Source organism: Amblyomma americanum, chromosome 8, assembly GCF_052857255.1.
Source record: "Amblyomma americanum isolate KBUSLIRL-KWMA chromosome 8, ASM5285725v1, whole genome shotgun sequence".
Lineage (NCBI taxonomy): Eukaryota > Metazoa > Arthropoda > Arachnida > Ixodida > Ixodidae > Amblyomma > Amblyomma americanum.
Genome location: NC_135504.1, coordinates 67292076 through 67318785, shown reverse-complemented (window position 1 = coordinate 67318785; position 26710 = coordinate 67292076). Strand labels below are relative to the sequence as shown.

General features: G+C 49.0%; 1 long non-coding RNA gene across 1 annotated transcript; it reads left to right on the top strand.

Moving 5' to 3' along the window:
* Nucleotides 1-19855: 19855 nt before the first annotated feature.
* LOC144101850 (uncharacterized) lies at nt 19856-24869 on the top strand. The gene is made up of 3 exons (XR_013308073.1): nt 19856-19936; nt 22667-22765; nt 24620-24869. It is a non-coding gene; the product is annotated as an uncharacterized LOC144101850 (long non-coding RNA).
* The last annotated feature ends 1841 nt before the right edge of the window (nt 24870-26710 follow it).

Below are 26710 nucleotides of genomic sequence, written 5' to 3'. Positions count from 1 at the left end.
ATGATATTGCTGGGCTCAATACCTTCAAGCCCTTCTAGCGTTACTAAGTCGAACAATGGAGCAGCCTACCCGCTGTGGTTGTTGAGTGCGCAGATGTTACAATTTCGAACGCGCTTTATACTACCTTATCACTTGCAACCCTCTGCTGGATGGGGAGCATTTTCACCGCAATACCTCCAACTAAATGAATCGAGTCGGATGAAGCGATGGCAGCGGTAATACTAGACATGCACAGGTGCTGTTTAAATTGTTTAGCAAAGGTGGTCGTGGTGCACCGTTAGGAATCGCAGACTCGACCAGCGTATCAAAAATCTGAAAACCTAACGGCATAGCCGCCGTATTCCCCGAAGTCTTGAGCCGTCCATTCCCGCGCTGGACCTGAGATGTGCGTGATGATAGTTATGATGGTTGTGTAGTGGCCGCTCTCTTTAGCAAGGATAATGATGAGGAAGATGCGATGGCTAGACCACTTGTAGGGGATGGAAGTTAGGCTGGTGTCGCACGTGGAAAAATAAAGGAAAATGATAAGAGAAAAGGAAGACATTCAGAAATAGAAGAAGCGCACCCAACAGGACGTCATAAAGCAGAGGCACCTGATTTGATGTTTCAAGGACTATACTTTGGTGGTTTAGTATGTAACTCTTCGCGAGTGTCAATTGTTGATCCTCGTGTTTACATGCATGTTTGGTGTCTCCTTTTATAGCGTTCTGGAAGTGAAGTCGCCCATCTCTTGCTCTTTTAGTTTCAGTCACGAGTCATTCCTCTGCGATGGGCACGCGCCACAGCAGAAGAAGAAGATGAAAATGGCCCGGAGGCCCGCCGAGCCCAGGTCCCAAGGCAGCGTCTACTACACCTCTCCGGAGAACCTGCCACGACTTGGAACAGCTGCTGCGGCTCTACAAACTGCCGCGTCAAGGAGCGTCCCAAGAGCACGTCCCAGCCCCAACCGTGTTGAGCAGCGACTGGTATCCAGCGAGGTCTTCCTGACCGCGGTTCCTGCCATTGCTGCTTCAGCCATCCAACGAGCCCGCTCCGTTCCTCAGGGCGCCACCGATCACTTACGCGTACATCCAAGGACAGTTGCTACCACAGGAGTCAATGTTCAGGCGACTGGAACTGGCTCAGGCGAAAACCGAAGTGCTTCAGACTTGTGGATACTATGCATGCTGGCCTACATGGCCGCTATGGTTCTGGCGCTGGTTTCAGCCTTGACGTACATCATAATTTCCATGGATAACGGCGGGCCGCTTTTGACTGACGACGATTTTGAGCACGTGCCAAGTTATGTGCCCCAGAATGTTTCCAAGCTACCCGCGGACTCTGTGGGATTCACCGCAGTTAGTGACCAGGATGTGGCACCATCCAAACACAAGATTAACGTCACAGCCAGGGCTGCGTATGCGGGAGAAATGTTCAGCACAACGTAGAGGTCGGACGCTTGAATTCTGCTGAAGTGTTTGTGGAACCGAGGTGACATGAACAGTGTAGCATTTTTATTGCTTTCCTAGTTTTTTTGTTCTTCAATCCTACCGTTATATCGAATATTAAACACATACGCATAATTGTGAAATTCATGTGAGGCATTTATTAATAATAGCATTGCGCTGTTAACCCTGCATTGCTGGGCCAAGTTGCGCACTGATTACGTTTGATGCGCTGCCTGGAAGTCGGATAGATTATATTACTCCACCTTCGGAAACACTGGCTAACTTGAATTTTTGATGCCGAATGCGAATATATAGGTTCTAAAAAATATGCCTCCTAGTTCAAACTGACGCCTACGATTTTGGGACGTTTAAATGCTGCAGATAGATAACTTGGAGACAGGTTTAACGTAAACTGGGGCGTGTAAGACAAGACACGTAATACTGCTTCCTACAAAAGACCTCGTTGTGTGACACCTAGGCTCAAGTTATTGCCGTTTTCAGGAAATACACGTTTTTGGAACATGAGCAAGCGAAGAGATGACGCAGACCCTGGCCCCGAAACATTTGTTGTAGTTACCATTACTGCCGACCCAGCACAGATGCCAAATATTGATAGTATTACACTGTATGTTTCCGCGTCCAGGAGGCAACTTCAAGGAAGTTCAGGCGAGTCCTTGACCGGAGCTAGCTTTCGTGTTAGAAAGAGGAAATAACGTAAGCCTCGAAATGGACTTCGTGCCTGGTGAGGTTCTGGACAGAAACTAGAGTTCTATAATGCTCACCTCTCGTTTTTGTTTTTTAAGTCATCGTGTGATTTGTACAACAATATGTAAATCATGAAATATCAAGCTACACTAAAGTATGAGTAAAAATATAGACAGTTCATAGAAACCTCTTTCATTTTCTTCATATATTGTTGGTGTCTAAAATTCAGCTCAGATCGTAATAAATAGAGATAACTTAGTTGTTGCAATATTTCAACTAAGTAACAGCAGCAGCGTGAGTTGTTAAAGGTGGAACGGATTGGATATCACAGGCTGTTGTACTGAAGCCATTGACAAGTATTAATGATAATCAGTTGGGTTTTAATTAGTGGCCATGTAATACGAAACTCACATGCGACTGATATGACTGGACGGCCGCTGTGAAAGGACGCGACTTTGAGCACGGCGTGCCTGGATGTACTGGAAACAAAGGTGTGCCTTAAAAGGTAATGCGGACAACTCCATTGTGCTTTTCGGAAAATTCAATTTCTGAACCTCTCGCCAAGCTACATTTGGTCGGCACAACGTGGCGCTATATTAGCGAACAATTTTTTTTTTTGCTCAGCGTTTCAGTATGCGACTCTAAGTAGTGGCGCTAGCGATAACACCGAGTGTCACTGGTTTAATTGCTTTCGTTCATTTTGAAAAATGTAGCTTCTGTTTTCTTACTTTTTGCGGCAAGAAAGAAGAGTTACCTTAATATTAGGTCGCATAGTCTTTTTTTTTTTTGGAGCTCTCAGAATCCTCTCTCAGGTCACCGAATTTTAGTTTTGCATAGTGACAGCGGTACAAATACATGCGAATATTTTTTCCTTTTTTATTTGAGTTTATGCCAGAGCTGTGTTGCCGTGAAAGTAGGCTCTTTGTTATCAGGAACTGATATTCAATCGATCTACACTAGGCTAAAGACGTCGTCAGTGGGCCCTTCAAGCGTGTTTCTTTTGAGAATGTGTACTGGACTTCTGGTGATTTCTCAATTCTGCGCCGATTTCTCCTTCGGCAATCTGCCTTTCTACCAAGATGTGGCGCCCTCTCGGGAATGGCGCAAATTCGTCTGATACTGCTTTGAAAGAAACGCACGTGCGAGATGCAGGCGCCATCTGGTTCCACGAGGAGCAAGCCAGCTGCGTTAGCAAAACGGCGTGTTTCTCTCTCTCTCTCTGTGTGTGTGTGTGTGTGTGTGTGTGTGTGTGTGTGTGTGTGTGTGTGTGTGTGTGTGTGTGTGTGTGTGTGTGTGTGTGTGTGTGTGTGTGTGTGTGTGTGTGTGTGTGTGTGTGTGTGTGTGTGTGTGTGTGTGTGTGTGTGTGTGTGTGTGTGTGTGTGTGTGTGTGTGTGTGTGTGTGTGTGTGTGTGTGTGTGTGTGTGTGTGTGTGTGTGTGTGTGTGTGTGTGTGTGTGTGTGTGTGTGTGTGTGTGTGTGTGTGTGTGTGTGTGTGTGTGTGTGTGCGTGCGCTTGACCGCTGCTGCCATCTGTCGTATGCGCCTCTCACTAACATGAACTGCGCATATGCATTAGCTGCTGCTGCTCTTGCTGATAGGAAGAAAGAAAAGGAAATTGCACGGGCCTGCCGACTGGCTCAAGCCGAGCCACGCTCGCTGCCGCGTGCTCAAAGTAGGAGTGTTAAAGGTAGGAGAGCAAAGATAGAAAGGAAAGGCGCGCTAATATGCCCCTTGCCGCTCCTGGAGGCAGTGCCAAACAGGGCTGACCCGCGCCAGTGTGCTTCAAGCCAAGTACTCCGCCATATTCCAAAATTAAGTATAATATCATGGGTCCAAGGACCCGCAGCAGATATTAAATCAGGTATCATGTATCATGGTGGTAGATATCATGTAGCAGGTAGCTTCGTCTTCAACCCGTGGAGCCGGAGGAGCAGAGGCGGGCATGTACACATGAATCGCTGTGATGAAGGAGGATTCGCCTTTTAATGTCCAAGCTGAAGGCAACGGATAAAGACGAAACAGCTTTTCTTTTTCTTCCCATACCCTGCCGCAGGCCACTCGATTTTTGCGAATTCCGGCTTTGCCTAGTTGCTACGCATGAGCACCGCGGAGAGCTTCGAGAAGCGTGCTTCCGATGCGAGTGACTCCACATGCCGGGCTTCAAGAGAGAGGCCTTTTTCAAAAGTGTCCTTCAGTGCCCCCTTGAAGACGGAAAGAAGTACACCTTCTCCAGAACTACATCAGCGCAGCCGGGGTTCCCAATAGTACGCATTTCAGTTTTTCAAGCAAGAGGAACAAAGAATAAGACTGCTGGGTAGCCACTCCTGGGATGAATAACATATCTGACACTGTGGCCGATAGTCAAAAGTACGGACAGGTGAATCTGGGGAAGAATAATGCAGCGCAGAAGCCATATCAGCCATTGACTCTTGAGGGTGATTCACAGTATGAAGGTACAACATTGTTTAATGCAGTGGAATATTGAATAAAAAGGAAATGCTAAAATTGTACTGTAATTGTAGTTTCATCATATAAATGCGTAATAAAATTTGATCTTAAAGCAAGTATAGATATTTACGTATATAGGGTGTGGTGCGTATAGTGGTATTTTTTAAATAAATGTGGAAAGCTTGATAAAAATGCACTTAATTGTAGCACTCGCTTCCATATTTCGATTCCTCCAAATGATATTTTTATAACTGCAGATGCGTTATCTATTTCCTGAAAAATTAAGACTTTCTTGGCGATTGTGTCGTTTCGTAGGTGTAATTGCCTCTTTGGTATAACTGATGACAACTGAAGTAACGCAGTTTCAGTAGAAAGAATTTCTTTTAACATCATAGCTGCTTTCTAATCTCTGTTTCATCAATGACATTTCATTCATTGTAAATTTGTGTGCACAGTATATGTACAAGCGACCAACTTTGGGCTCGTTCGAGGATGATTACTAAGGCGATGTAAAATTTCTGCATTACACTAAAGTTAAGGTAAATATCATGCAGTGTGTGTAATTATTGAAGTTACCAGCCAATCCCACTCTTATGCAATCTAAACTACAAGAAAATTAGTAACAATAGTTTCTGTTATGTATTGCGGGCAGGAATGTGATGGCATGTGGGGAGGTAATGCTATAATTGGAGATCCTTTTTTGCAGAGTCAAATGATTTATGTTAACAGAGATAAGTGCGTCGTCGAAGGCTCAATCGAAAGCTTGTCAAGCTCCAGTCAGCCTGTGCTCGGTTCGAACTTTCTGAGTTGAATTTTGCTTGAATCTTCTTTATTGTTATAGGAAGCACTGATGACATCCGTGCCCTTAATAAAATGGGCTTTATCCTCCTCTACATGCTGCTGATGACGGTCTTGTGGTCCTGTGAAGGCCGTATTTGTTGCAGCACTGTTGAAAATTTCGTTGCGTTCAGCGAGCGGTTGGTTGGTTTTTTGGGGTAAAGGAAATAGCACAGTATCTGTCTCATATATGGTTGGACACCTGAACCGCGCCATAAGGCAAGGGATGAAGGAGGGAGTGAAAGAAGAAAGAGATGCCGCAGTGGAGGGCTCCGGAATAATTTCGACCACCTCGGGATCTTTAACATGCCCTGAGAGCGCACAGCACACGGGCGCCTTAGCGTTTTGCCTCCATAAAAACGCAGCCGCCGCGATCGAGGTCGAACCCGGGAACTCCGGATCAGTAGCCGAGCGCCTTAACCACTGAGCCACCGCTGCGGTTAAAGTGAGCGGCGTACTTTATTTTCAGCCACACCGAAAGAGCGCGTAATGCCCGCAGGTTTGACGACTCAGCTGCTAAAGCCAATGAACTACCGTACGCTTAGAAGCAGTGCTTTTATAGACTTTAGTTTTTAGGTATCCTACCGTTTAGAATACCACATCCGTTGTCGCTAGCAAAGGCTTCTTCATCAATATGTTTAGCTGAAACAAACCATGGCATACCTTTGAGCTGTTTACGGCTGTCAACGTTTTGTACTTCCTAGCTCGACTGGAGGAATGCTGTTTCAAAACTGCACCTTTAAAAACACACTCGCAGAAAAATCACTTCTCAAAAGGATTGGTAGCGCCACCTTCTACACATTGTGTACACAAGTAACGAATCAAAGCAGGGCTTTATAAAAACAGCTAGAGATGGCGCGCCTGTCAAGTGTCGGCTCGGGTGAGCCGTGATGTCCTCAACATATGGACCTCCTTCACCCCGCGACGTCACGAAGATGCGGTGGCGCTGATGTTAGCAGCGACTTTCGCATGGTAGGCAAAACAGGTTCCGCTTGCCTGTGCCTACCGCAGCTGCCGCAGTTACCGGCGGCTGCTTCAAGCCTGTGCACTGCAGAAGCAGCATGTATTGACCAGCTGCGTCACTGCTGGATCCGCGTAGTAGCATAAAAAATATTAAATTAGCCTCGATAGGTTTCTCGCGCATAAATGCCGCATTCGGAAACTGGCTAACAGGCATTGGGCCACGGTAGTAAAGCACGAAGTCTGGGAGTCGATAGGCACTGCCACTCAATGCACTTAATAGCATGCAAATTACTGCGTTCATTCACCTGAACTTCAGTATAGTAGGCTGATAATTGCTCAAGGAAAAAAAAAGACATGCAGCTGCACACGTACTTATCACCTTGAGCCGGAGTGCACGGGGCGCCGACAGGTTCACTCGCCCCCAAGGAATGCGTTTTTTTGTTAATAGCACACCATGTTTTAATGGCGCGTTTTATGACATTTAATATTTACTTGAAACTGTTTCTTGATATGACGACGTAATTATTTCATTCGAGTAGTAAGAAGTCTGGTAAGATGCGTCAATCTTGCGCGGTCGCGTTGGTGTGTTTAGAATAGCGTACCTTAAGTGTGCTAAACGCCATATGCTTTTTCATTGCATCATGCATGTGTCATGTTTCATGAGATAGTACATGATCGCGAAGCTTGTTTGGAAATTAAGAAGCAGCCGCAGGCGTGCTACTAACAGACACGTGGCGAGATTGAGAGGGGACGCGGCAATGAAAAGTGTTTTCGTTATTCATGCATGCGATATGTAACTAAACTTGGTGCAAATATGAAATTCTTACGCTAGTTTCAGTCATTCCGTTTATTTATAGCTATACCTGGTGCAGTTCTGGGTAATTATAATTAACACCGTCGCTAAGTCCCCCCAAGGTCTCAAATAATTGAGTATAGATAGTGCGCAGTTTTTTTTTATGCCAGCATGTACATAAAGCCCTGTTCTGTACGATGACGCGATTAGTTCTTTTTCTATATGATCAGTACTTATGCATGCATAGTTACATGAAAACGTTTCTTACAAGAAATAACACAGTACTGCACGTGTAGGGGAAAAAATCGAGAGATTTATTACGCTCCTCAACGTCTCAGGAATAGTTTGCGACAAATGGAATCATGTTATTTTCATGCGAATTACGAAGGTGAGTGATCCAGTCGCAGAAAATGTTAGAGGTCACAAAACGAACCTTAAAGTTTATTCCCTCGTTTATGGCATGTTCGCTTTCGCTTTGGTCAAAGAAATGCGGCACTGAAATCAAAGAAATTACCTCACAATTTTTTACGACCACACTTCTAAAAAGCGTAATTTATAAATTTGTATTCAATATTTTGCTATAATTTTGCGTCACGAAACTAGACTTCAGGGCTAGGAAAGAAAATAATTCTAGAAATCAAAAATTTTCACCAAATCGACCAGCTTAACAAGAGGACAAATCGGCCTGGCTGGTGCGTGGTCATGCGGCTAAAAACAGTGCTAAGCGAGACAGGAGATCAGGGACACGACGCTGTCCCCACTTTTCGCACAGCGCGACACGTACCTATGTCAGCAGACGATGAGCGTATGTCTGCTCCGACGAAACAAGGCCAGCACTTCCCCTCACTATTGTCCCGAAGTAAAATCATTCCGGCTAGTGCATAGTGTCAAAACTTGTTTTATTCAATGCCTAGCGCATAAATAAACGGCAGGAATGCTTTCTACATGTTTACTACTAACCATTATATACAATACAGTGGCAAACTATTTCTCTTTATAGGCCGCACGTGGCCAACGCGAGCTCGTGTACTTCAACAAATTACTAAGTTCGAAGCATCGACCATTGCTATGATTCAAAGAAACTGGAAACGCGCCTACAAGCCTTGAAAACCCGCGCTCAACACCTATCCGCGACGCCACTCCCCGACCTTTTGCCTACCACGAGCTCGCTAGCGACTGCAGCGCCACCTCGTTTGTTTACAAACATGCAGGAGGTCCATAGCAACGAAGGCATTCGCACGTCGCTAACTTCTGGTCGCTAACTTTGCAACTATTTGAACTAGGCGCCTGATTGTAATTAGACGTTTGGAGCCGGCCGCCATTAACAGCCTTGTTTACCATAACCTGTTTATCATAGGCGCTCTGGCTCTACATATTTTCGTCAGCCAGAGCCAAATACGCTCACTTTCGCAAATATGCACACTAGAGCGACGAAATGTTTCATTATAACCGGGCAGACAAGAGTATTCGTGAAAAGTCGGAGGAGCACGCGTTCGTCTGCTTTCCCAAACCCTTTTTCCGGGGATGGGTAGCGTTGATGTTCATGCTGATATTATTGCAGAATTACAGAAAAGTGGAATAAGGGTTGCTCCGCATCCGAGGTATCAGAGTCGATACGAGGTACCCAGGAGATCCCCGTCCGGACCCCGTAGAGTATCTGTTACGGGTCCAATTGGACTTATTTTTGGAAATCTGGGGGAGAGTTTGAAGGATGCTTCACTCCCGCTACCTGTTGGCCCGGTATTGCACTGCCTCCGGGATCGGCCTTGTCTTTAGCGCGTCTTTACTATCCTGTCTTTCTATCCCATCTTTCAACTCTCCTACTATCTGCACGCGGTAGCGATTGTGGCTCGGCTTGAGCCAGTGGGCAGGCCTGTGCACTTTCCTTTTCTTTCTTCCTGGCAGCAACTTCTCTCTCTCTACCCAGGAGATGAGAGCTCGGGCAGCCACGTGTGCGGCCTCAACCCCTCGAAGACCCTGATTGCCTGGAGTCCAGATGATGCGTTCAGGGGTGGGTTCTGTATTGCGAGGAGGAAGAGGAAGAAAATCTTTATTAAAAGTGAAGGGTAGTTGGGCGAGCTATTGGGTGGGGCCCTCATTCCAGGGCTGCACTGGCTTGAGCTGCCCTGCGGACCTGTTGTACGAGGGCCCGTTGGTCCTCCAGGTTATCGCTGGTCAGCAGCGCCTCCAACCGCTCAAAAACGTGTTTTTGTCTGTAGAGTGTTTGGTTTGGCCCCACATCCCCATGAAATGTGGAAGAATGTAGGGCGGGCCTGGCATCCGGGACAGGTGTCGGAGCATAATGTTGGCTGTATTGGATGTAGTCTATGGAAGTTTGGAAATGTGTTCTTCTGTATATGCCGCCAGGAGACGGCATCTGGGGTGTCTAATTTCGTATGAGGTGGAGGGAAGTGTCTCCTTCGAAGACGCTGAAACTCAAGGCGTTCGTTATACATAGAAGTTAGAGGGGTATTGCGAATGCACCAAGACAAGAAATATGCTGCTGGGGGTGCTATGCGACCAGCTTTGTAGCTTCAAGCACTCTCGGCGGGAGTGGTTGTGGTGATGTTGAGTGACAGGAAGAGAGATGGCCAATGTAACAGCCTCCTCCTCTGCGTGAGTGGGGTCAGCTGCCCAACGCTCAAACCGCCCACCTGCCTGTCTTGGTGTGTAATTGCGGCTGTGAACCACTCTCGGAGGTCAGTGCCGGCAATCTCCACGTACAGGACGCTGTATTTGAGGCCGTACATGCGCGCCAGAGCCTATACTCTGGCTATACGGTGTCCATCGTGAGTACGAGCGTCCATATTAGAAGGGAGAATGCGTACTAGCGCATGGTAGCGCCATTGCTCGGGTACCAGGACCCTCTCTTGTCTTAAGCGAGTGGTGTTACGTAAACGGTCCAGGAGGGCCCGACCGGATGGTGTCTGCCATGAGGCGCGTGTACTCATTAAGGAGGTGCGCCTATTTCAGTGGTTTGAAACGAGTTGGTCATACCCAAGGCTCCAAGGCGGCTGATGGATGCTGTGACCGGCAGGTCCAAAGACTGCTGCACGATTTTTTTGATAATGGCTTCGATTTTGGCATGCTCGTGCTTGCGTAGGGGTAGCTATGGTGCCGTGTAAAGGATGCGACTGAATACAAAAGCTTGCGCCAGTCGTATTGCGTCTTTACTGCGGAGCCCACCCCACTTATTGGAAACACGGCGCACTATAAGGCCCACCTGTTCTCCTACTTTACGTAGTTTGGCCAGGGTTGTGTCCAACCGAAGCTAGTGGTGAATATGGAGCCCTACAACAATAATCTCTTGGGCCTCTGCGATATGGCCATATTATAAGGGAAGGGCTATTCACGTGTTAACTCTCGGTGAGGGCCGGATATGGTGGTGGTGGTAGTGGTTTTATTAAAAATAATAGTAAAAAGGAAGGAAAAGATTTTTGCTAGCCCCGGCATCTGCCATCGATACTGAAGCACCTGAGCTGGGGCAGCGGAAATAAAGGACAGCAGGCAGAATGGAGAAATGAAATGAAAGAGGTGAGGGGACAGGAATAGAGGACAGGGGGAGAAGTAATATGTACAAACTATTTACACAATAAGTAATGTGTCCAGGTTGTGCGCGTGATTAGTTCATTTTAGAGGAATTAAATCACACACGCGCACAGCACTGTGCAGGTTACAACTGGAGTGGGGCGTCCAGTTATTAATCGTTCAAGGTAGAACTCGCGGAGCGTTCGGTCACTGCGTGTAACTACCTGACGGAGAACAGACGAGACGTCAAGCCCGTGCGTTCGAGGAATGCACAGAGGCTCACCAGAGTTCGCTCACGAGTGCGCGCACTGCCCTGCGGCCACAATAGCGTCTTGATGGAGTCTGGTAGTATGCCCTGCGCCCTATAGGCCGCGAGCACATCGCGACGAGCATCGGCGAACGCGGAGAAGCGAAGGAGCAGATGTTCTAGTGTTTCCACTGCACCGCATCCGTCACACACATCACTCGTCGCGTTTCCGTGACGCACCCGTCGTTCCCCGGGCCACACGCAGCCAATGCGCGCGCGGAGGATCACTGCACGTTGCGACCGTGTAAGTGCGCGACAGCCGGTGACACTGTCGATGCGCTCACCTCCCGCGATGCGTGGGTCGGGGTGCTGCTTTCGGAGATGGTCGTGAATGGCCGCACGCACGTCCTCCAGCGCAAGGGGCAGATCGCTGGCAGGTAGTTGGTGTGCAGCGGTCGCGAGGTCGTCAGCTTCTTCGTTGCCGGCGATGCCGCAGTGACCGGGCACCCACTGTGCACGCACGGCACAACCTCTCTGCGCGAGGCGCTCGATGCGCGAGCGAATTTCCCGCACTAGTGGGGTACCGCGGCCGTTAGATTGCAGGCGGCTGAGGGCGGCGCGGGAGTCGCACAGCAGAGCACTCCTGGGCGGCGGAGGGCCGAGGGTTAGCAGCAGGTCCAGCCCGAGCCGGATCCCCATCAACTCCGCCGTGGTGGAGGAGCCCAGGAAGGTTGCGTGTTGCTGGCTGTGCAGTCGCAGGGCGGGGATGGTGGCCGCCGCAGCAAGGGAGCAGCTGTCGCGGGCCACTGAGCCGTCGGTGTACACGAGGAGATGGTCCTGGAGCTCCTCGTGTATGACGGCTCTGGCCAGCTGCTGCACAGCGCAGAGGGGTGTGCTCCGCTTTCCCGCGATGCCGACGATCTCTCGCTGTACCTCCGAGGCAGCAGGCCAGGGCGCGCAGGAGCCGTAGGGTGGTGGGCCTTGGGTCAATTGCTCATACTCGAGCAGCGCCGCGCCCATTCGTGAGCGCGGGTGCGAGCGCATACGCTGCAGCAGCGAGCCGCCGTCCGGTGCGCGGTGAAGCCGGTCGATGTGATTCAGTGCCCTGCGCGCTGCTTGGAGCTCAAGGGGCCACGCTCCTGCCTCGGCCAACGTTGCGGCGCACTGAGAGTTTTTGGGCAGGCCTAGGCACACGCGCAGGGACTTGCGGTGCTGAAGCTCGAGCTTCTTCCAGCACGGCTTGCGCACCGTGACGAGCGGCAGCGCATAGAGCACCGCCCCCAAAGCTGCGGCATTGTATAGACGCAGCGCGGCTTGCTGGGAGATGCCCTGGCCTCGAGCGGTGAGCTTGTGCACGGCGGCGGTGATCCTCTTCATCTGCAGACAGGCCTTGGTCGCCGCGGGGCGGAAGGAAATGCGCCAGTCGATGTCCAGGCCAAGGTACCGCACCGATTTACGCCAAGGAATCGGAGTCCCGTCCAGTGACAGTGGCGCAAGGTGCGCGCGCGAGCGCGGAACGCAGGCCATGGCCACCGATTTGTCCGCGCTCAGCGACAGACCAAGGCCACGCAAGCTGGCATCGATTGCGGTCAGGGCTCCCTGAAGGCACCCCCGCACGCGGAACGCCTCGCCCGGTGGTCCCCGGCACCACAGAGCTATGTCGTCTGCATATATGGACATGTACACATGGTGTCGCCCGCTCGTGGGGAGGGAGGCCGGGACCACCGACATGGCCACATTAAACAGAAATGGTGATAGGACAGAGCCCTGCGGCACGCCCATGTCGACCGGGCGAGGCTTCGAGAGCTTACCCCCTACTCGTACGCGCATGGTGCGCCCGCTCAGGAAGCCATGAACGTATCGCAAAAGGCGCCCGCTCACACCGGCCCCCTCAAGCACCGCGAGAATTGGTGCGCGGTGAACGTTGTCAAAAGCGCCCGAGACGTCCAGCAGCAGCAGCAGCGCAACCTGGCCTGCCGCCCTGGCATGCTCCAGCGCTGTAACAACGTCCGATATAGAATCAGCCGTGCACCGCATCCCACGGAAACCCGTCTGCCGCTCGTCAAACAAATCAGCCTCCGCAGCCCGCTCGTTCAGACGCTGCAACGCCATATGCTCCATGAGCTTACCTGCCGCCGATGTTAATGCCACTGGCCGGTATCCGCTCAGCTCCGTAGGTGGGCGCCCTGCCTTTCGGATGGGACAAACGACCGCGGTTCGCCAATCCTCCGGTAGCTCCCCGCGTTCCCACACCAGGTTGATCTGCTGCAGGAGGATTTGTCGTTGCTGCGCATCCAGGTTTCGCAGCATTTGGTATGTCACCCCGTCCGGTCCGGGCGCCGAGCGGCGGCGGCAGCGCTGCAGCGCATTGTTCAATTCCGCCGCGGTGAACGGCGCATCACATGGACCTTCCGAGGCGACGGGCGAGGGACTGGCGTCGCTTCTGGGGCTCTCAGGAGCAGCTATGTTAGCGGCGTTTGCGGGGCTGGGCGGCGCGAACCGATCGGCAAACCGCTCTGCCAATTCTACAAAGCTGAGCCCGCTGGAGATTGCGAGGGCGGCCAGCGGTTGACGGTTTGCCTGTGGTTCGGTGATGCGCCGCAAGGTGTCAAACAGCCTCCGCGAGCTGACATCTTCCTCCATCCTTTGGCATAGTGAAGCCCACTGCCGGCGGTATAGCTTGTTGGCGTGGCGGCGCGCTGCTGCGTCCAAGCGGTTGTAGACAGTCCAGTCGGCGGCTCTGTCAGTCCGTCGCGCCCGTCGCTAATTGAACCCACTGCGATGGAGGCGCGCCCCAAACGTGCCTACTCCATTACCAACTGGAGTGCGTTCAGGCGGGCGGTCGACGAGGCGGCGGCCACTGGCGCAGATTTCTTTTCAAGTCTAGTCCGAAGCGCTCTCGCAGCCACCCAACGAGCAGAGGTAAGGGCAGGGCAGCCCACACCTGATATGAAGCTGCTCAATCTGCGCGAGAAGAGAGATCGCCGGATATGGACAATCTCCGATTTCTGAGGGGCACATTGTAGGCCACAAAGTGCGGCATGGCCGGTGCTCGCACTGTAGCCCACAGCCCTTTCGCCAAACCCCCACCATACCAGAGAGGACAGCGAAGCGGCCCTGCTTGGCGGCTCGGACCTCGGGGCCCAGCGGGCCTTGGTACAGAGGGCCCGGACGGCGGCTCCTACCAATGGAGTTCCGGACTAGGGACTGCACCTAGTATGTAAGGAGGCTTCACGCTAGGGAAGTTTCTAAACACCTCTCTCTATATATACCCAATAAATACTTTTCGCCACCATCACAACAACAGCGATGTGAACCATGTTTTCCAAATTCTGGGTACCCACAAGGCTATTACTAACAGTCGGCTACAAATCATATATTGCAGATAGGTGCCTCGCTGTAATAGTTGTAAAGTTCAGTATCAAAAGTTAGTCAAACGCCTAAACATCACGAGTAACGCATTTGTGATTTCCGCCAACATCGATGTTATTATACTGTAAGACCCGTATTAGAACATCAAAAACCCTATCTTTAACAGTTCGTTGCGGGATTCCCTACAGCACCAAATACAGCCTACGGCGCGCTATGACTCGTTTAGCCCTCCCTTTTGAGCGCTGAGAAACGGAGTTTCTCCCACCTTCGAGAAGCCTAGACCACTGACGATGCAAAACAATCCACACTGCATGCTGCAGGGGTGGGCGGTTTACAACAGCGCCGCTGTAAAACCTCCTTTCCTTTTGGGGCACTCCGCTAGTGATCCGGAGTACTTGGGTTCGAACCCGACCGCAGCGGCTGCGTTTTTGTGGAGGCAAATTGCTAAGGCCCACGTGTGCTGTGCGATGTCAGTGCACGTTAAAGATCCCCAGGTGGTCGAAATGATTCCGGAGCCCTCCACTACGGCACCTCTTTCTTCCTTTCTTCTTTCACTCCCTTCTTTTCCGTGCCCTTACGGCGCGGTTCAGGTGTCCGCCGATATGTGAGACAGTTACTGCGTCATTGCCTTTCCTTGAAAACAAAATTTTCTTAACAGTGTCAGTTTGCAGGTGCATGCCACCACCTACCCACAGCGCGAGAGAGGTGTTCAGTGAGCAGTTACACTTGCTGCTTCCTTGTACTTGCTACTCTCCTGAAAAATCCGAGGTGCTCAGAGTCTACAGAAAAGGGTATCATCTGCAAAACTCAATTGACATCTAAATAGGGGAAACGGTGATTCCTGAAGTATCGAGAGTTAAGATCCTTGGCATGTGGACACAGAGTAACCATTGTATAGATCCCACAATCCGGTGCTAGCAAATACCACAGCATAGATCACAATGATGATTGCACGAATTTTCCAAAAGAAGAAGCGGTATGAACGAGGAGGACACATCGTGGTCAGTAGGATATTGTACAGCGTCCCCTACCAAACACCGCTCCAGCAAGAGAAGGAACAATTAGAGGCAATTCTTAGGAAAGCTTACAAATCCGCTCTCGGAGTGCCGGTCAACACTTCGACGGAGAAATTCCTTAAACTGGGCATAAACAACACAGTACAAGAACATAACGAGGCCCATCTTCTCGCGCAGAGAACCAGACTCATGCTGTCCCAAACGGGCATAAACACACTGCGTTTACTGGGCATAAGGGATGCTTTGAGGGAAATCAACAGCGAAGCCAGCATACCGAAAGAAATCAGGGGATCATTGAGGTGAGCCCAATTACGAGAAACCTGCATCCAGATATGCACAAGGCGAGAAGGAACGCAAGATCGGATGTCCACGAAAGAAGCTTGGGAAAAAAGACGTATTATACGTGGACGCAAGCACTTACAGGGAATGATTCGGCTCGGTAGCCAGCGCGGTGGATCACCAGCTCAGTGAAATCGAGAGAGAGAGGCGGGCTAGTTGGTCACTATTAGTAAAAAGCATCTTAAAACCGCGCAAAAAAAATGGCCAGGCTTAGCTTGGTTAAGCCAAGACTGCGTTGCATATCTCGATGGAGTTCCGTGCTGCTCCGTTGACTCGATAGGCTATTGACTCGATCGCCATTGAAACTGCCCGTGTAGCAGCGCTCGATCGCCTTTGAGCCGATAGACTATTGGTTCGAGGGCCCTCGAAATGCCCGTGTGACAGGGGTATAAGACTATCACGGCGAAGGAGCGCAGCTCTCTTTATACATATGCCGTGACGTCAATCATAGCGCAGCGCCCCTAGCGGGAGGAGCGGGAATCAGGTGGTGGCTGCGGTCGCGCGCGACCGCGCGAGTTTAATAATGATAATAATTGGTTTTTTGGGGAAAGGGAATGGCGCAGTATCTGTCTCATATATCTTTGGACACCTGGCCCAGCTTTTCCTCCGTGACGTCACGCGCCGGCGCAGCGCCCCTAGAGGGAGGAGCGGGAGTCAGGTGGTGGCGACCGCGCGAGTTGGGGCCCAGCTTTTCCTCCGGCTGTCGTGACGTCACGTCACGTGGTTGGTGGCTGCCCGGCCGCGCCCAAGGGCTGAACTGAGTGATTGCAATATGCAACGCATAAAAGACAAGTTGGTTGGTCCTGTTGGTTTCTTCCTCGTCTCTTGTCTGTTTTTGCGCGAAAAGACAAGTTTGTTGGTCCTGTTGGTTTCTTCCTCGTCTCTTGTCTTTTTTGCGCGGTTTCAAGATTCAGGGAAATCAAGTGCGCTTCGATCAAAACGAACAACATCCTCGATGCTGAGGAAGCAGCAATCGCACTAGCCATCATCCACCAGGGCGAGGAGCCTCATGCACACATAATTACAGGCTCGCAAGAGGCGTGCAGAAGGTGAAGCAGTGAACGCATATCCACTGCAGCCATCCGGATACTCAAGGCGAGAACAATCACCTTTACGAGATGCTTCATCACGTGGACATCAGGCCATGAGGCTGCCAAAGGGACCCAACGTGCGGATGCATTGGCCGATCATACGCCAACCAGGAGGCGCACGCGGAAGGGGAACAGGACGCCATCACTAGACAGCATGAAGTCATCTTGGAACACCAACGAGAGCTCAGGAGGACCGACCGTCCTCTCCACAAAAAATTTAGTAGAGGGCAGCCAGTTGCCTGGTGACAACTGCGGACTAATACACACCCCAATCTCAATTTACTAAGCAAAAGCGTGTCCTTCAACATATGACAGCAAGTGGCCGCTCTGCGGGGAACACTCAACGCTTTATCACATTAGATGGGCCTATCAGAAAACGCAGGCAGCGCCAATAAGCGACACACCAACACCGAAGCAGTAGGAGGCTGCGCTGTCCTGCTCGAAGCCTGAAGAACAGCTCATGCTGATCGACACGGCTCGCAAGACTGCAAAGGCCACTGCGGCCCTCGAATGACGTACCCACCTAAGCCGCGAGAATCCTCCTTGACAATAAAGTTTCTCATTCATTCATTCATTCATTCATTCATTCATTCATTCATTCATTCATTCATTCATTCATTCATTCATTCATTCAGAGGCCTCACACAGACACACACCGCTGAAACCCATGGGGAGTGCGGCTAGAAGTGCTTTCGCACCAAGAACGGACTTACACACTATCTCCTTCCAATCAGCCGAAGAAATCCAGAACACTACGTTTCTTCTATCGATGCGGTCTTACTCGCAACGGCCGTTCGCCCTTTTGCGCTGCTATACGGCGGCAGGCCCCGACCTTGAATCCAGGAGGCATTCTTTATCTCTGTGGCGGTTTTCGCTGCTAGAAAGAGGAGATTGCGAGGAGATGTGAATGCGTTCCTGCGTTCGTACCGTCCGCTATTCGTCGACAGCGCCGCTAACTTGCGTGACTAGGGTGCATAAGCACGCTGACGAATAGGCTCATGGCGAAAGATGGGTCGTAGCCCGGCTATCGGCAGTGTATGTTTGCACAAATAGGGAGCGGAGTCCTGTGCTTTTTTTCCCTCGAACTCTTGACGGAGGCACGTGTACATTTTATTGTAGCAAATAATATTTATTTCGTTTAGAGGAATAAAGCCGCACATGGAAAGGTAACTGCACGAAGTATGGGAATAAACAAACCACTTCAATAAATAAAGACACTTTGAGCATATAGATGGAAATAAAGGGAAAAGAAGAAATACCACACGAATCAAAACTGAAGAGGCAACATCAAACTTATACAAAACTTAAGCACACTGAAATAGAGTGCTTACGCAAGTAACACCTGAAGTTGAAATTGGCATGGCAAGCGCATCAAAAATTTGCAGCTATGCACCACACAAGCAATACGGCAGGTACAGGTGAGGAAAAGAAAAATGATTTAATAGGCTGTATGCTTGAGTATCAGTTTATCCTTCTATGTTGTGTGGTGAACTCTGTCTTTCAAAATGTGGTTCCGGTGTTTCAATGTTTGGATGCAAAATGAAATGGTCTAAATTAAGCTCCTGTGATTGGCAAGGTTTGTGACCCTCGCAGATCATTCGAATCTTCTAATACAAAACTGCACACCTTTTCTGAATCAGTTCCATATGCCGGCATGTGCCAGCATCGCCACAGCACTGGCCTCTCACAGCTGCCTGGCATCTTGCAGGTACCGGGACAGAGAGCTAAACGTCCTTGATGGAAACAACTACGAGCGAAAACGCAGGACGAGAAATCTCAATAGACATCATAATTGAAGAGATGCACAGGTTCGAATTAACCAAAAATAGTGAAAACAAGACACGTGGCAACAAAACTATATGAAATACCAGGATTTCAAAATGAAAATCGGCTGGGGAAAGGAAATGGCGCAGTATCTGTCTCACATACCGGCGGAAACCTGAACCGCGCCGAAAGGGAAGGGATAAAGGAGTGAGTGAAAGAAGAAAGGCAGAAAGAGGTGCCGTAGAGGAGGGCTCCGGAATAATTTTGACCACCTGGGGATCTTTAACGCGCGCTGACGTCGCACAGCACACGGGCGCCTTTGCGTTTCGCCTCCATCGGAACGCAGCTGCCGCGGTCGGGTTCGAACCCGGGTACTCCGGATTAATAGCCGAGCTCCGTAATCACTGAGCCGCCGCGGCATATTTGCCAAATAAACATATTGTTGTTGCGACTGCAGGAAGAATGAAAAGGAAAGTGCACGGGCATGCCCACTGGCTCAAGCTGAGCAACAATCGGTGCCACGCGCAGACAATAGGAGAGTTGAAAGAGATATGAGGGAAAGGATTGAAAGGAAGGTCGCGCGTTGGCAGCAACCGCGTCATCTGGAGCGATGACGACGGTTTAGCTACCGATACACCCCGGTGACAAGGAGCCCTCGCCACATGTGCGAGAGCACCTACATCCCAGCCCCGTAAGTCCAGGAAGGCATGCACTGCATACCGCCCCCTCCCGCCCTCTCTAATAAACATCCATGAGAGCGGTGAATCACATTTTGTTTTGATGGTGCGTATGATGCAAGAAACCGAGAAAAACATTGTTATTGATGGTGGAAGAACCTGTCTACGAGAATTTGGCGACTGACATGCTACCAATTAAGTCTTTGTTGCGTAATAATATTTACTGGGATAGATAGTTCGTACAAAAAGCACCATGTTTGCTTTATGATGGTGGCTAGAATCGAAAGAAATGAAAAGGTCTCTGCTAGCTTTAGTTAAAATCCCCGTAAAAGCTGCTAGTTCGGAATGTACAGAATGGTGTAAGCAGCGCCTCAAAGGGTTAATGGTTGGAGCGTGCGGAAATCACAGACACCCCAGATGCACTGAAGCACTCAGCATTACGTGACAAGATAAGAACAGATGGCAGCACTGAAGGAAATAGAAAAATAGTGCTATGAGGGGAGGGGGTACCGACACGCGAAGCCATCTTCGTGGTATGAAAATATCCTTGTCGGCGAGCGCACGCACTCGACCGCGAGCTTGCTTTGAAGACAGGTACCGGCATCGCCCCTCCGTAATGGCCCGTTTTCACAGCTCATTCGTCGCTGCCTCGGCTAAAACGTTTACTGGATTACTGCTACTCGCCGCCAGCTGTTCGGCCACTCTCGACATCACGGCATTGGAGAAGTGCGGTGAGCCGAAATTTAATGCGCTCGTTTCGTTTACGGTAGGGAGCGGCTGGAGATGGCCTGATCTGTAATGGAACGATATAAAGAAAAAGAAATGGGGGTCTGGATTTGTCGCTCCGAGTAAGACATCTGTTGCAGACATCGGCGGCGACGTGCTACTCACATGAATGCATCCAACTTGGTACATCATGTTAGTCATTGGTTAGCGTACCCATAACATGCCACGTTAGCCAAAACATTTTGTAGCTCAACGCAACATTTTGTGATCACTGATTGTGATTTGTAATCCCCGAGGACTCAAGTGACCATGAACGACATCATTTAGGCTCACTTGGATGCTGTCCCTCCATTCACGCCGCAGGATTTGCTACTTAATACTGGAAATGTATCGTTTATTGTGTGCTTACCAAGACTTGATGGCCTAGGCATGCATGAAAAATAATAATTTCGCTTAACACCTTTCACTTTCCCAGCATCTTAGTCCTTCTATCTCTCATTTGTGTACTACATTGATGCTGGACATTCAATTAACGTGGAAGGTCAGGTTTCGATTGAAATGCAACGAGAGAAGTGGCGTAGGCATGTCTTGGGTGCCTTTCTTTTTGCAAGTTAACTCAATTCAAGTGTATTTTCAGCAGTTCACTGTAATCACTACAGCCGATCAAAGTGATGCGACTGAAAAATGCGGTGTTTCTTTTCTAGCAAGAAAAACCAAAGGCAGGAAGCGCTCGTATGAAGCATAGCTAGTGTGTGTACGAGTAATTCCAGTTGGCAATTATTATTTGAAATACGTGCGGTATCAACATGGAGAGCGAGGCAGAATACGGATATTGCACAGAAATCTTTCGTGACATTTGATTTCTTTCATTTGTGTAGCTAATCGATGAAATGGATATTCGTTTACATGCCCTGAAACATAAAGCGGGTATAGGGCTGACACTCGCGAAGGATCAGCAGTCGTACATCTAACTAAATGTACACGCAGCCCTCTTCCCGTATCGATGCAAGAAGTATAACTCAGCGGTTTCCTTTTTTGTCTGTGATTCCTTACATAAAAAAGTAATTAAATTTCTCAAGGAACAAGACATAAGCCTTTTTGAAGTCAGTCCATGGGACACTCTGCGCTTGCAGCCCAGCCAGATATGCGGCACTTTCTACACGAACTCATTCAAATGTTGGCCGCTGTCATGATAGCTTCATGTTATCAGACGGCCTTTGTCGCCACACGGCCACCAAATCTATTATTTAACATTTTTCACAATGTTACATTGGCTCTTGAATTACGTCTGGGTTGCGTGCCGCTTAGCATTCGTTTGCTGGAAATTCCTGCGCGAGGCTGCGTCACATGACTGGCCGAGCGTGGAGGCCTTTTTTTTGTCGGAACGTTCATGGAAAATATCTTAAAGTGAATGTTTCCGGGGATGACAACAATTTCCTCCCGTGGGGCCTTTGAGGAAAGTCTCAAAACTCCGCTTGCACCGTGGAACGCAACTTGTCTGCCATTCATGCATTATTGCAGTTGTTAGATACGGAACGACTGTACGACGCTAGCAAGCGTTCGCGCCTGCGCAAAGTCTGCTTTCGGCTTCCTCGTATACTTGCTTTATACATAATAAGGCGTTCAAACTTCTTCCTAGATAACATTGTGCAGATACAGCCGTTACACCGAGGTTCGTCCGCCTCCGTGCGGAGCGGTAGCGGTGGCTATACGAGGCTACAGCGTCCGCGATCACGTCACCATCTCGTACTCAGCCTCACGCATCGCATCTCATACTGACTTCGTTGTCATAATGTGGGGCGCTGGCTTCTAACAAGACGCCGCTGAATGTCTTGGAAAAGCAACTGACTAAAATGTTTTGAAATGAATGACTGAAGGGCCATCCTCCACTCCTGAGCTGTACACTCTAAACATAAATGAGTACAAACGGAGTAAACTGTTTTCTAGCTCACTACCTTTTATAATAGGAAGTGCCCTAGAGGGCGCGTTTTTTTTACTCCATTATGGGTGTTTTCGTGTTTAGAGTGAAGCCGCCACCGCATTTACGCAAAACGTACGTGGCACATCAGTCGCTTGTCGGGAGAGCCGTGGATTCAGCCGATGCGGGGCGGCGTGCACTGAACGTTGGACTGAACGTCGCGATAGGCCAGAGGCGGTAAAGTGTTGGACAGAGGATGGACGCTCTCAGAACGGCACCCGCAGATGAACTACACAATAGGATTCTCAGGTCCTTGCGGACTCATTTCCTTCCCCATAACGCACGTTCTTTTTGCCTCCCAAACGTACAACACACTAGTCATCCTCTCATGCGTGGCCGGATGCAAAACAAATGTAATAATTGCAGAGGCATAACGTGCACCAGCTAGCGCGGGTCGTACACATATCTGCCAGGAGTGCAATCTCCATGTAGTTATTTTCTTAACCGCAGGCGTTACTTGGTTTCCTGGCTCTGACTTGATGCAGTGAACTGTTTTCAATTTTCTTCTCAAGAATTTAGAAAACGCTTAATTTTAACAACGGTTTAGGCGTACGGACGCTTTGTTCTGGTCGACAAGAAGTAACTTAAGAAAGACTGCTGCTAATTCAAGCTCTTCATAACAAGAAAAGCTTTCAGACCTCATCCAGTTATATTTATTGAGGTTTACGGGCGGTTGTTTTCAGCGTAGGTTCTAATGAAGTACGCGGCTTGAAAGATTAAAAAAAATTTTAAATGCGCCACTCACCCTCGCTTACAGGAGGCAGCATAAAAGAAGTTCGTGTGTCTCCCTGTCCAGAGCTGCCCTGCGCCTTGGAGAGAGGGAAGGTGGTACGCCTCGAGGTGGACTTTGTTCCCTGTAAGTTTCTCAAGAATTTTAAGGGCGTGAACGCAGCCATTTACTTCTTCGGGAAGGTGTGTAACCTTCAAAATCATTGTCTGGAAATTAAAGTTTAGGACAGTGTGCCTTGTGGCAAAAATTGTAATTTTCATATATACTCCGTGTAGGGAGGAGGAGGAGGAAAGGCAGAGAGATTAACCAGACGAATAGCCGGTTTGCTACCCTGCACGGGGGGAAAGGGGTGAGGGGAGAAAAAGATGAAGGAGAAAATACAGTTGCCGGAAATTAAAGTCACTATGCAAAGTCAGCGCGTTCGGCAAAGTGACAACCTATCGTGCAGGCCAGAAGTCCTTAAAAAGCGGAACAGTGTCTTGGAGGCCTTCACCGCCGACGACCGCCGCGGCCAGTGGCCGAGAATCTTCGTTTCCGTCAGTGGGCACAGGTTGAGATGCTCCAGTGCACGGCAGAGAGACTGTCTTTCGGCGATGTATGCAGGGCATTCACAAAGAAAGTCGGCTATTGTCTCATCACACCCGCAGATGGCACATGCAGGGCTGTCAGCCATACCTATTAAGAAGGAGTAGTACTTGGTGAAAGCTACACCAAGCCACAGGCAACACAGCAAAGTTGCTTCATGTCGTGGTTGGCCGGATGGAAGCCAGAGCTTCAGATCTGGGTGCAAGGTCCGTGTAGAGAGATTTCACATAAACTTCGTCCTTTCTTCTTGGCTTCGTTGCTGATACGGTAAAACTAGCGTTACAACAGAAATATTTTGCGATTATAACGTCAAAACACTGGTTAGGAGACACTATCACTTGTGCGCTACATCAGGAAGAAATGAAGTCTCGCGAATTGCTATGCACACATCTAGTCGACTTATCACGCTTATGTGCGATGATATTATTGGCAAATAATTTTTGACTCTTGTATGGTTAATCCGACATTGCTAATATGCTGCATTCACTGATGCCGCATGCAGTTCTGAATACCATGTTTGCAAGCACCAATATCAGATATATCTCACTCCATAATAATTTCCCGCCGTCTAAATCAACGACTTTCTCGAATGTCGTTTCCGTATTCTTGAAATTTCGATATTAAATCAGCAAACAATCTTCTTTGATTTGAAAATCATTTCAAGTGTCCATTATTACTTAACCTGTCTCCTCTGCCTGCAATATATTATGTGTATATATTATTGAAGCAGTATTTTTTTATCTTCCTTTCTGTTGCAGCTCTACTGCAATACTGGCTGTAGTATCTGTGTTTCTGTGCTCCCGTGTTTTGTGCAAATTTATTTTTTATATGGGCACTCTTGCATTTTGTTGATAATACAATTAGAGAGCGTGTGTGCCTGTTTTTTTGTGCCTATTCAGATTTCTGTTACCTGATTTTGTCATACCTGTGGATAAAATTTGAACTATGAAAGCTCTCAGCCAATGAAAGGAGAAAGGAACAAGGGCTGCACATTTCCAGCAATGTGGGACAGAAAATTAGAAAATTAGAAAATTGTAAGAAAATTTTACGGTAATTTTGAAGGGAATGGCATATTCTTCAGATATGTAGGAAAATATTTCCTTTAAAGTGTTTCCATCGGTCCCATCGAACAGTTAAGACTGCCATAAATACACATGGCGAACGCTTTTGGCGATAGCAAAAACGTTAATAGAAGACAAAATTCAAGACTGACGTCGTTTTATCTGCAGATATGTTGATTGTTATAGTGAAATTTTACATTATATGGAAAAAATTGTGTTCATAAATGGTTACCTGTTCACAAATGCTTTTGCCCAGAATTTCTGGGTATGTTTATTCCCTTAAGCGCGCCGCTTTGGTTTTAGTGATTCACTGTGCAATGCCGCGTCTCCGCAGCGGAGAGCTTCGAAAAGCTTCAAGCGTTCATCCGAGGAGTGCTAATACCAGGGGAGTGGCTGCAAATACCAGGCTTCAAGAAACAGGCGTGCTCCAAGAGTGGTCTGCAGTGCCCCCTACAAAGCGGGAAACAGTACACGTTCTCGAGGCGATTGCTAATTCAGCCGTGGTTTCCTGAGGTGAGGTTTTCATTATTCTTGCAATTAGAAAAAAGTGGCGAATAAGGGTGTGCAGCATTTTTTTGCGTCATGGATACCTCATTCCATATGCGGCTCATGGTAGCGCAAATGATGATGCTGTAAGTCCAAGGTGATCTGAGATTGAAGTGTGGGAGACAGGTTAGTCAGCGGCACTGCTTTATTATCCGGAGTGCGAATGTAATGCTTTGCGTTAGGGTTCAGTATGAGCGATGAACCGTTTACTCATCTTGGTGGTGATGGTGAATTTTCATGGCGCGAGGGCATCTGAGGCCAAAGAGCGCCGTAGCACAAGGATTTTCTTCTTCTCAAGGTGGGGTGAAGACCCATTTCCCAAGCATTTCACTCTCCAGAAGCCAAGCACCACGCCAGAGGAAAGCTTGTACCCATTTTACCACCAGTGGGTACCCGGTGGCACTGGGGATCGAACCCTGCATCTCCCGCTTGCGAGGCCGTTTACTAATCTTGACTCAACAGCCAGTGTAACTTATAAACTGTGACATTAACTTGTTCTGCAGTCTTTAATATCTTTCGTATAAAGCAGGTTACAGAGCCATGGGTGAGCTATTTCTGCACACTCCTCCTGATTACTCTACTTACCTTTTTCTCTCTCTTCAGTTCTTTCTCGTTTCTTCCTGCAAGAGACGCATTGTCCAATGGCACATCACATTTTCTGTGGTTGCATAGCAGTCTCTGACGCTCGTCACAAAGGCTGGGAACATTTAGAGGTTACGATGTCCATACTCGACATCGGCGCAAATGACGCACAGATGTAAAGTGGCATTCTGAACCTTGTGCAGCCATACTTACGTGCAGCTGAGTTGGTGCTCAGAAGACACAAGAGCACTTATCACTGGCGACAAACCCCGTGGAATATAATTACTCTGTGGTGTCGGTTGGTTTGGTTTGGTTTATAGGGGCTTAACGTCCCAAAGCAACTCAGGCTATGAGAGACGCCGTAGTGAAGGGCTCCGGAAATTTCGACCACCTGGGGTTCTTTAACGTGCACTGACATCGCGCAGTACACGGGCCTTTAGAATTTCGCCTCCATCGAAATTCGACCACCGTGGCCGGGATCGAACCCGCGTCTTTCGGGCCGGCAGCCGAGCGCCATAACCACTCAGCCACCGCGGCGGCTGCTACTCTGTGGTGTCATCCAATGCGCAGCTCATTTGAGTTTTTGTTGCAGGTGGAGCTGAAGGTGCAGTCTCGACTCGAAGATGGCAATGGCACCACCATCTTCTGCTTCTTTGTGCCCCTGAAGATTGTCTGAACGGTGTCGCAGCGATACCAGTTCGTGTCAGAGCTTGGTATTCCCGCTGGCCCTATTGGCCTGCTACGAAAATGTTTTACTTTCCCTTATAGGACAAGGTTACAATAATGTGAAAGTTGGATGATATTCTGGCTGAAATATATGTAGTGCTGATAATGTCTTCAGAATTGCTTCTTCCGCAGCTATGTGGCTCATACTCAGTGATGTTTCACGCCGAGAAACGTAAATTCCCTCAATTAAACCCAGAATTCCCATTTGAAGCCCCTGTGCCTGCAGGAGCCTGGAAACTTCGACAAGTTTACAGAAACACAAATCACTGTAGTACAATTTTCTGCAACTCCGTGAAAATTGCGTCTCCACCAAATTTTGGTCCTCGAGTTTTCTGAAAGTGAGAAAATTGTTTGAATGGAACATTACTGCTCGACCTACGCTTTCGGTGTGTTAAACATTAATTTTCGAGGCCATATGGGGTACCTACACGTTTATAGTGTGCATATTTAACATTAAATTAAATCCTCAAAACGGTTTGCGCGTTAGTCACCTGGCGAGATGTTCCTGCATTTCAAGTTTTAAAATGATCCTTGGGCTGAGACACTAGACTAGAATTCCGGTTTATTGTAG